Source organism: Chenopodium quinoa, unplaced genomic scaffold, assembly GCF_001683475.1.
Source record: "Chenopodium quinoa cultivar QQ74 unplaced genomic scaffold, ASM168347v1, whole genome shotgun sequence".
NCBI classification, from domain to species: Eukaryota; Viridiplantae; Streptophyta; class Magnoliopsida; order Caryophyllales; family Amaranthaceae; genus Chenopodium; species Chenopodium quinoa.
The window spans coordinates 1,132,031-1,143,076 of record NW_018744662.1 but is presented as its reverse complement, the minus strand read 5'-3'; the positions used below and the strand labels follow the sequence as shown (position 1 = coordinate 1,143,076).

At 32.8% G+C, this 11,046-nt stretch overlaps 2 pseudogenes; one reads left to right on the top strand and one right to left on the bottom strand.

The window, feature by feature from the left end:
• Positions 1–1,469: 1,469 nt before the first annotated feature.
• Positions 1,470–7,752, top strand: LOC110701800 (annotated as a pseudogene).
• Positions 7,753–9,234: 1,482 nt separating this feature from the next.
• Positions 9,235–10,832, bottom strand: LOC110701799 (annotated as a pseudogene).
• Between the last annotated feature and the right edge of the window lie 214 nt (positions 10,833–11,046).

Below are 11,046 nucleotides of genomic sequence, written 5' to 3'. Positions count from 1 at the left end.
CAACGGAGACTCCTGGTGGTGGAGCTCCGCCTCCAACGGTCAAGTTAGTACTTGATTAAGGAGTAATTAATGCGGAAATTAAAGTGATTGGGTCTCTCTAGGTGAGAGTGTTTAATGTGTGTAATCTGCGTTGTTCGCGTCATCTCCCTTAATGAGGATTAAGGGAGGTATTTATAACCTCGGGAAACGTGCCAATCTAGGTTTAGGTTAACCTTGGGCTGATTGGGCTTCCCTCGGAAGTTGGGCCTAGGTGACCGGCTTCTCCATTAGGCATGGAGTATGCCACGTGTCATGACATAATAAGTCCAGGTGGACGAATAAGCGTGTGCCACGTGGCAAGCCCTGAGATGTCCAACTGGGGGACACTTGGCAGGACCTTTTTTTTACTCCACAATACTATCTAGATATAGTTTTATTTGTATTCTATATATATTCACTTACTGCCACCAAAATAAAAATATATTCACTTACTTTGAAATATTAATTTTATTAATAAAATCACACAAAAAGGTTGTCTGATTGATAATCTAAATATACATTAGTTACATATATATTTCTCAATTTTTTTTTTTTTTACCAAAAGAATTGGAGAAAAAAAATAAAACAAATTGGGATCTAAAACCTTGGCTGTGATACCATGTTAGATTTCGGGAAAACTCCTCAAGTTGGAGTGTGTACCATTGATTAATATTTATAGAGGTTTACAAGAGTCGTACTCCTATTTTGATAAGGATACGAAGTATAACAGAATATAAACAAAATTATCCTAATCTGCGACAAATATAATCGTAAATATAATATCTATCAGATATCATTTTAACTCATATCAAAGATATGGATCAATGCGATAAAAAAAAATGCAAGGTTAAATAGATATCGAATTTTGAAGGAAAAGCGACAACGCCTATTATATCATTCACAAAGGTCAGATAATCAACTAAGAAGACCACTCAGTGACATATCAAATTGTAAGTTTTTGCTTCTATGACTTCAAATTAGTGAGAAATTTTTCATTTTTGTTGTAATTTAGCTGCCCTTTAAAAAATCTCAATTTTACAGTTACAAATGATTATGAACGATCATTTGTCGGTCAATGTCAATTGGGTGCTCCGAGTGAACTAGCGTCTTCCTCTAATAACACCAGAATAAGCAACGTAGATTCTAGCCTATAGTTTGGTAGAAATGAAAGTTCACATCGTTCACTTAAAGCCGGAAAACACATTATACAAAACGGAAAAGTTATACAAGCATCAGAAGGTATTATCATTTATTTATTTATTTAATTTATTAATTTTTAATCACTACCTAATATAGAATCTGAGCTTTTATATGATGAGCTTAGTGATGATGGTTCGGATATTGACACAGAAGGTATGAACAAACCAATACTCTGTAATTTATATTGTGATATGATTCATATTATTATTATTATTAGTTAATATATAATTATAAATTTTTTATATTCAAATATGATGCTTTTCGGTTTATTTTCTGAAATTTTAGGTGGCAATATATCTGTTGATACTGCATTTGAAGGTACTTAAATAATAATTGTTAAAAGTTATATAAAAAAAATTTAATTTTTTGTGGTGATAATAACGTGCTATTTGAAAAAACATATGCAGGCTATTGGGACATTGGAGACCCAAATTATACTTGTGAATATTGTGGGGCAATAATGTGGTTTGAAGAAAGAGCTATAAAAAAACAAACTACAAACCCCAAATTTTCTCAATGTTGCATGAAAGGGAAGGTTCAGCTTCCTAAGCTTCAAGCTCCACCTGAAATGCTTCAAAAGTTGTATAGAAATGGAGATGCTAAGAGCAAAAACTTCCTTGAGAATATAAGGCCATATAATATGATGTATGCTTTTACCTCCATTGGTGGGAAGATTGATTCATCAGTGAATAGAGGGCGTGGTCCATTTACCTTTAGGTTGTGTTTGGGAAGATAGATTTCATTTCAAATGCATCATTTGAATTATGGAATTTGAGTATTTCAAATGACATGGTTTACCTTCTCTTTTGAAATCCTTACCTTCATGGGTTATTACTTGGTAGTTGTATAATTTGGGCAAATTTCTCATTTGAAATTCTTGGACATTCAAACACTATAATTGTCCCAATTCCGGAATTTCAAATGAAATTCTAGAATCCAAACACACCATTAGGTTGCATGGACAAAATTACCACAGAATAGGGAGTTTATTACCCATGGTCGGAGCATCTCCAAAGTTCTCACAACTATATATATATGATACTGAAAACGAAGTCTCCAACAGAATGCATGCTTTTAGGTATGTTAATATGTTTACTTCAAATTATTATGAGTATATGACATTCATGAGGTGGTTTTTTTTTTTTTTTTTTTTTTTTTTTACTAGGTAACTAATTTTTATGGTCTATACTCTATACAGTTGATTTATTGCAATGCTTGACTATTTGAATACAATATAAAATGTACATATATTAAACTAATTTCAGTAGTTGACATTTTTGAATATGATAAAGCACAAATAATCATGATGATAAAAGCCTAGCAATGTATTTAAGCAGTAAATAATCAAATTATTTATTTTATTTACAAAAAATGTAACCAAATGACTGCATGTAGTGACTTTCTAATCACTTTAATGTGTTTTATTATGTACATTCATACCTTATAACTAAGCAATATGAGTAATAATGAATATTATTATTGTTTTAATTATTCTCTTTTACAATCGTTGTTGTGTTTTTACTTTATATTTTCAACGCTAATCAAACAAATCATACATGAAATCTGATTAGCTCTAATAATATATTTTGGTTTATATGCAGTTCAAAAAAAGCAAAAAATTCTTTAGATGGTGCAATTGTTGAGGATCTACGAAAAATGATTGATGAGCATAATCCTCTAGCAAAGGCATTTAGAGTGGCTAGGGACCGATTTGCATCCAATAGTGATCATGAGGGAGTTAAGCTTAAACTCATTGGGAGAAGAGAATCTGATGGAAGGACTTATAACTTGCCAACTGCTTCCGAGGTAGCTGCTCTTATTGTTGGAGATCTAGGAAGTTCATCGAATGAAGAAAGGGATATCATATTAGAGACACGAAGCGGTCAATTACAACGTATTATTGAGTTGCACCCTTCTTATCTAGCTTTGCAATATCCCTTACTATTCCCATATGGGGAGGATGGTTACAGACTTGGTATACAATTAAGAAATATATCTGGTAATCAAAAAAGAAATAAATTGTCCATGAGATAATTTTTTGCTTATAGAATTCATGAGAGACATGATGAGGCTACTACTCTTTTGTGGTCTCGAAAATTCTTTCAACAATTTTTGGTTGATGGTCTTACAATGATAGAATCTGAGAGGTTGTGCTATATCCGAACCCATCAAAAAAAATTGAGGGCATATAATTACAAAAGTTTGAGAGATGTTGTATTAGGAGGAAGCACTAATGCATCATTGATCGGAAAACGTGTAGTTATACCTTCATCTTATACATGTAGTGATAGATATATGGTCCAAAATTATCATGATGCTATGGCTATTTGTAGATGGTATGGCGTATGGGTATCCTGATTTGTTCATCACTTTCACTTGCAACCCAAAATGGCCAGAAATTATGAGATATGTACAACAGCGAGGACTCAAACCTGAAGATCGACCAGACTTACTTTGTAGAGTTTTCAAAATCAAACTCGATCAATTGACAAGAGATCTAAAGGATGGAAAAATATTTGGAGGAGTACAAGCTTGTAAGTTCTAATTTTATTTAAATTTTGTACATACATTAACTAAATCAATTTCTAATGATTTTTATGATCCATAATTTCTCTTCATAGACTTCTATATTGTTATTAAGCTCATATAAAGCTCTTTAATAATATATTATTATCCGTGCAGTGATCTACACAATTGAATTTCAAAAGCGTGGTCTATCTCATGCTCATATTTTATTGTTTTTGAAACAAGAAGACAAGCTTCCAACCGGGGATGATATTGACAAGATTATTTGTGCAGAAATACCTGATCAAGAAACAAACCCTCAATTGTATAGCTTGGTTAGAGACTCCATGTTTCATGGCCCATGTGGTTTATTTAATGTGAACTCACCGTGTATGAAAGATGGAAAGTGTTCAAAACATTTTCCTAAGAAATTCAATGAAAGAACCACAGTTGACGAAGATGGATATCCTATCTACAGAAGGAGGGATAATGGTAGGACAGTAGAAAAGAATGGAGTTCTTTTGGACAATAGATATGTTGTTCCATATAATCCTCATCTACTCATAAAATATGGATCTCACATCTTACAATTTTAACTAAAGTTAATGAAAGAAAGTATTAATGTTAGACTATTTGTTTGTATGACATTTGAATACCTAGACAATCATCATTAAATTGTGTAATTTGAGAAAATAATTGCAGGTACATATCTCCATGTGAAGCGGTATGGAGAATTTTTGGATATAATGTTCATTACAGGACTCCTTCGGTCGAAAGGTTGAGCTTTCATCTTCCTAATGAGCAAAGTGTTGTATTTGAAGAGGATGATACAATTGAGGACATTATTAACAAAAAGAGGAATGATCAATCAATGTTCTTAAATTGGATGGATTGCAATAAAAAGAACCCTCGTGCAAGACAATTAACTTATGCTCAGTTTCCTACTAAGTTTGTGTGGCACAAAAAAGGAAAACGATAATGGAGGGAAAGGAAAAAAAGATTTTCTACTATTGGAAGAATTTATTATGTTCCTCCGGGTACCGGAGAAATGTACTGTTTGAGTATTTTGTTGAACATAATTAAGGGTGCGACATGTTATGAAGATATCAGAACTATCAATGGTGTAGTGTACTCTTCATTCAAAGAAGCTTGCTATGTCCTTGGATTACTTGATGATGATAAAGAATATATTGAAGGTATTACGGAAGCGAGTTTTTGGGGATCAGCGTCTTATTTAAGGAGTCTTTTTGTGACTTTATTATTGTCAAGCAGTATGTCTAGACTTGAATTCGTGTGGGAGCATGTATGGAAATTCCTTGCAGACGATATTCTTCATAGGCAAAAAATCATTTTCCAAATTCCTGGTACGACATGACTTTAATGTTTAATTATAGTGACATATATGATAGTTGTCAATTGTTATTATAATTATTTTTAGCATTTTCATTTATGTAAACATATAATGTATTTTTATTAGTAGGTTATTACACGTAGAACATAATAGCATTATAAAAATATTCAATTAACATTGATTCGTGTAAGCATATATAGTCAACAACTAATTTAATTTTAAAAGTATGATAATATAAAAGATCCTTCACATTATCATTAAAAATAATTAAGTAATCAAGGAAATATACTTATGAGATTACGTTAAGAGCAATCTTGAACTAATCAAAATCATAAAATTAGTAGCAATATATATATATATATATATATATATATATATATATATATATATATATATATATGCACTATTGACTTTAAAAATATATATGATGTCAACATTCATGTGCTTTATATTATTATATTACCTAATTGATAATATGATTTATATGCATATTTTGAGACATGTCATATCAATAATATTATGAAAGATATCTTTTCAAAAAAAAAAAATAATGATATATACTATATAATAGTTTCATTACAAAATATATAGTTAACATTGATTTTAATTAGACAAGTAAATTAAGTCGGAGAAAATTAGTATGATTATAATGTTATAGAATAATACATTATTTTACAGTAGTTAAGGTTCATTGCTTATTTTTTTAGTAACATAGGGTGAATAAATTAGTGGGTCTTTTGTTTGTTTGTTTTTTTTTTCCTTATTAAGTAGCTATGCTAAGTTTGTTAGGAATATTCTAACTCTATTGTTTAGGTTATATGCATGCACTTAGTGTGATCTGACATAGCATTAAGTAGCCAACATACCATATATATTATATGTCGTATAAGTAGGATATTACTTTCATAGTATTTATTATAATTATATGTTGTCAAACTAAATAATTATAGAAAATTAAACTTTAACCAAATTGAAAATAACTCTCTCTTAACTTATAATTTTTATTTGTATGATGATAAGACTTGCAATTGAGTGAAGAACAATTGAAGAACTACACTTTAGCAGAGGTTGAGAAATTGCTTCAATGCAATGGACGAAGTCTTACAAATTTTCCTCCAACGCCGTTGCCGGATCAAATTTTAGTCTCTGATGGGCTTAATAAGCTCATTCAAGAAGAACTTCGTTATGATAGAGCAGAAATGGAGATAGAGCACAAAAGACTACTTTCATGTCTTACAGATGAACAAAAAGGGGTCTATGAAGAAATAATGGGTGCTCTTGCAAGAGATAAAGGAGGTGTTTTCTTCCTTTTTGGATATTGTGGCACAGGAAAAACATTTATGTGGAAAACTCTTTCGACTGCTGTTCGAAGGCAAGGTGAAATTGTACTTAATGTTGCATCAAGCGGAATCGCATCCATGCTTCTTCCGGGAGGCAGAACTGTTCATTCTAGATTTGTAATTCCTATTAATGTACATGAAAATACAACTTGTGAGATCAAATAAAGAGTCCCTTTAGCTGAACTCTTAATTAAGACAAAGCTCATAATTTGGGATGAAGCACCTATGATTCACAAGTTTTTTTTTTAAGCTTTGGATAGAAGTCTGAGAGATATTCCTAGATTTTCTAATCCATACAGTATGGAGCAACCATTCGGTGGGAAGGTTGTTGTTTTTGGTGGAGATTTTCGACAAATTTTGCCGGTTATTCCAAAAGGAAGTCGACAAGATATTGTTCTTTCGGCTATCAATTCATCATATATATGGGATTATTGTCGAGTCTTATCTTTGACACGTAATATGAGATTGCAAGTTGGAAGTTCAGAGAATTCAAATGAAATTAGGGAGTTTTCAGAATGGATATTGAGAATTGGTGATGGTAGAGAAGGAGAACCTAATGATGGGGAAGCAACCATAGAGATTCCTTATGAAGTTTTGATTAAAGATGAAGCCAGTTGCCCTGTTACATCTATTGTTAAGAATGTGTATACTTCTATTTTGCATAATTTGGATGACCCAAAATACTTTCAAGAGAGAGCTATTCTTGCTCTAACACATGAGTGTGTAGAGGTGATCAATGAACATTTATTGAATATGATACCGGGGGAAGAAAAGGTATATTTAAGTTCAGATAGTATTTGCAAAGCAGATATGCAGAATAATCAAGAGTTATATTCAACAGATTTTCTTAACAGTATCAAATGTTACGGGCTTCCGAATCATTCGTTAAGATTAAAGGTAGGTGTCCCAGTTATGTTACTTAGAAACATAGACCAACCTTCTGGTTTATGTAATGGCACAAGATTAGTGATTACCCAATTAGGTAATCACGTTATTGAGGCTAAAATTTTATCGGGTAACAACATTGGTCACAAAGTATTTATTCCTCGCCTGTTGTTAACTCCATCGGACACAAAGTTACCTTTCAAACTTCAACGAAGACAATATCCATTGGTTCTTTGCTTTGCCATGACAATAAATAAAAGTCAAGGACAATCTCTTTCACATGTGGGTGTATATCTTCCAAGGCTAGTTTTTACTCATAGTCAACTATATGTTGCAATATCAAAAGTTACAAAAAAAAGTGGGCTGAAAATTTTAATATGTGATAAGGAAGGTAAGACATATAATACTACTCAAAATGTAGTATATAAAGAAGTGTTTCAAAATGTGACATGAGGTAATTTTTTTTAAAATTTAATTAACATTTTTTGGTAAAATTGCTTGAAAGTTCTTTTCGTTCACTTAAATTTGGATATTAAAACACATGATACAGAATGGAAGAATTGTACAAGTAGCAAAAGGAACAATGCTATAGTTTATGGGTGCCAATACTTCTACAGGTATTACTTTCATTTCATTAATTATACTTCCAATAACATCACATGTATTTATTTGCCTTTATATTTTCTGTTTTGGTTTTGTTTTGCAGACACGTAAAGGAGGCCTACTAGATTGAATGATAGATAGAATAATGGCAGAGAAAGTGATGAGTATATTGAATAAATGAATGATGAATAATGTAGGGTCATTGGCTTAATTTTCATCTCAACATTTTTTTTGGAGGAATTATCACTCATTTCCTTACTATGTTGATTAGATGCTATTGTTTAATTTTTTCTATGTCAAGTGCTATTATACCCTCTTTAGGATCGGTTAAGTTTGATTTTATAGTATTAGTTAGTTTCTTTGCTTAAATTGGTAATCGAATTGGTTAAGTTTAAATTCATATATTAGTTAGTTTATATTCATATACTATAGTTAGTCAGTATCAGTTTGATTGATTTGCTAATTGAATTGGTTAAGCCTTATGTTTTTCATAGTTTTGATTAGTTTTAATGTGCTTAAATTACTAATTGAATCGGATAAGTTAAGATTAGTTTGCTGATTGAATTCGTGAAATTTAAATTCACATATGTAGTACAATGTTTAGTTTGGGTTTGATTATTTTGCTAATTGAATTTGTTAAAGCCTATATTTTTCATGGTAATGATTTGTTTTCAATTGCTTAAATTACTAATTGAATTGGTATGTTTAGATTCTTGAAGTACTAATGCTTAACTTGCGATTGGGATTGTTAATTTTAATTAATATATTTTGTCCTTATAAATAAAATATATGTACCCACCACGGCCTTATATATGGATCTAAAAGTTTAACTATAGAAATGTTGGATGGTAGTTTTTTTTTAAAAAATCAATATTAAAGAACAGTCTTGAGACAATATCTTTAAACTCATTAGTTTATATATGTATTAATGTATATAATTATAAAAAATGGCCAAACATTTACTAAATTAACTTCCAATTCTCCGTAAAAAAAATATATTAACAATACCGATTATAAAAAGGTTGTCTTATATTATGACCATTATTAATCATAATAATAATAATAATTTAATTTAATATGTGCATGGCACGGGTCTTACACTAGTATGCTAATACATCAAAGAACATGTTCTTTTTGTTCTCAGGTGGTTGAATTTAACATATTATTTTTTTATGTACATTCATTAAAGAACCTATAGTTCAAACTCAAATAACATAATAATCAAACTCAATGAACATATTATGCTCACATTCTTTATAAATGTCTATGTAAATATAGCTAATGTTCTTTCCGGGTGCACCATGCAGGTGCACCAACCACACATTAACTAACTTATAAATGACTTGGTTTCCGTGTTGGACTCATTACCACTGCTTTGGCCATTTCTCTTAACACAAATTTTTGAATCTTTCCCGTTGAAGTGGTGGGGAGCTCATCCTTAAAAACTACCCGTTTAGGTACCATGTAATGAGGCAATCTTGCCTTACAATAGTCAATAATCTCCTTCTCACCCGCCTCTATCTGACCGCCTTTGTTTTTTAAGCATATAAAAGCACAAGGGGTCTCCCCCCAAAATTCATGTGGTTGCGCCACTACTGCAGCTTGTTGAACCCCCGGAAAAGTATATAGCACTGACTCGATCTCAATACTACTTATATTTTTACCTCCACTTATAATTACATCCTTGGATCTATCTCTGATCTCGATATATCCATCTGGGTGGATCACCCCAAGATCCCTGGTCCTTAACCACCCGTCTTCTCCCATACACTTTAACCTCCCTTGAGAGTTTTTGAGGTAGCCAAGCATAACCGAACTCTCTCGCATAACAACCTCCCCAACAGTTTCTCCATCTCGATTCACTGGTTTGTTGTTGGATGGATCAATTATGTCTAAAGCTGTCATCCCAAGGGTACGGACCTGTTAGATTATGTAAATAATCTAGTATATAATTAGTTTGTAAATTACTAATGCCACCGACGTTCTAGATTCGGGTGAGGAGGCTCACATCTCACAATCATCGACGGTCGCATTTAATTCGCAGCAAGGCAAGGCGAATTCTGATTCTTCTCGCTCTTCACAGCCTGCTCTCAATTTTGCTCTCTCATTAGCTGGAAGCCCATTCCACTTAAGATTCCACGCACAAGAAACAGTTACCCCACCAGTTTCGGTCAATCCATAACCATGTGCGACAACAAATCCAAGTGATTCAGCTTGAAAGATTATCGAGGCTGGTGGAGGAGACCCAGCAGTTAGGATGTGCACCGGGTTTTGAAGGGTTTGTGTAGCATTTCGACTTGAATGATTGATGAGCATATTTAAAACAACGGGAGCAGCGCACATGTGAGTCACATTATGCTGGCTTATGAGATTAAATATTTTAGCACCATCGAATCGTTCCAAGCATATATTACTTGCGCCTACAGCCGCCATCCCCCAAGTGAAGGACCATCCATTGACATGGAACATCGGTAAGGTCCATAAGTAGACTGGTTCTTTGGTACAGACCAATCCATCAACGAGTCGAGGGACGAGATATAAGACCCTCGATGACAGTGGACTACACCCTTGGGCGAAGAGGTGGTCCCCGATGTATAGTTGAGTACAATCGGGTCCCATTCGCTCAAGGGTGAAATCCACTCGAACGTAGCATCTCCTCTCGCTATTAAATCCTCATATGAAGCACAAAATTCACGTGGGGTTGGTGTGTTATTATCCTCATCTGAGATGAGGACGAGGCGAGGGCGAGGGTGGTTGGAGGGAAGGAGGGATGATGCATCAAGAACTAAAGAGCATAGTTTGTGATAGACAAAGACTAGTTTTGATTCACTGTGATGAAGGATCACCGAGATCGTGGCGGGATTGAGTCGAATGTTGATGTTAAGTATGGCTCCTGCCATAGGGACTGCAAAGTGTTTGACTATGCTTCAAACATTAATTAATTAGTTGCTATTTTAGTGCCCAAATAAATGTAAGCAACGTTAGTATTTGTTCTTAGACTAAGTCAGTAGTTAGTTGAGTTAGTGGAGTCAAGAGTGGACTATGTTTATCCACTTTATTTGTTAGTTGCTTAATTCTAGCTAGTTTAGGGTTCGTTTGGCATTGTTGCGGTTTTTAGTTTATTGGTTTTTTGTATTTTAAAAG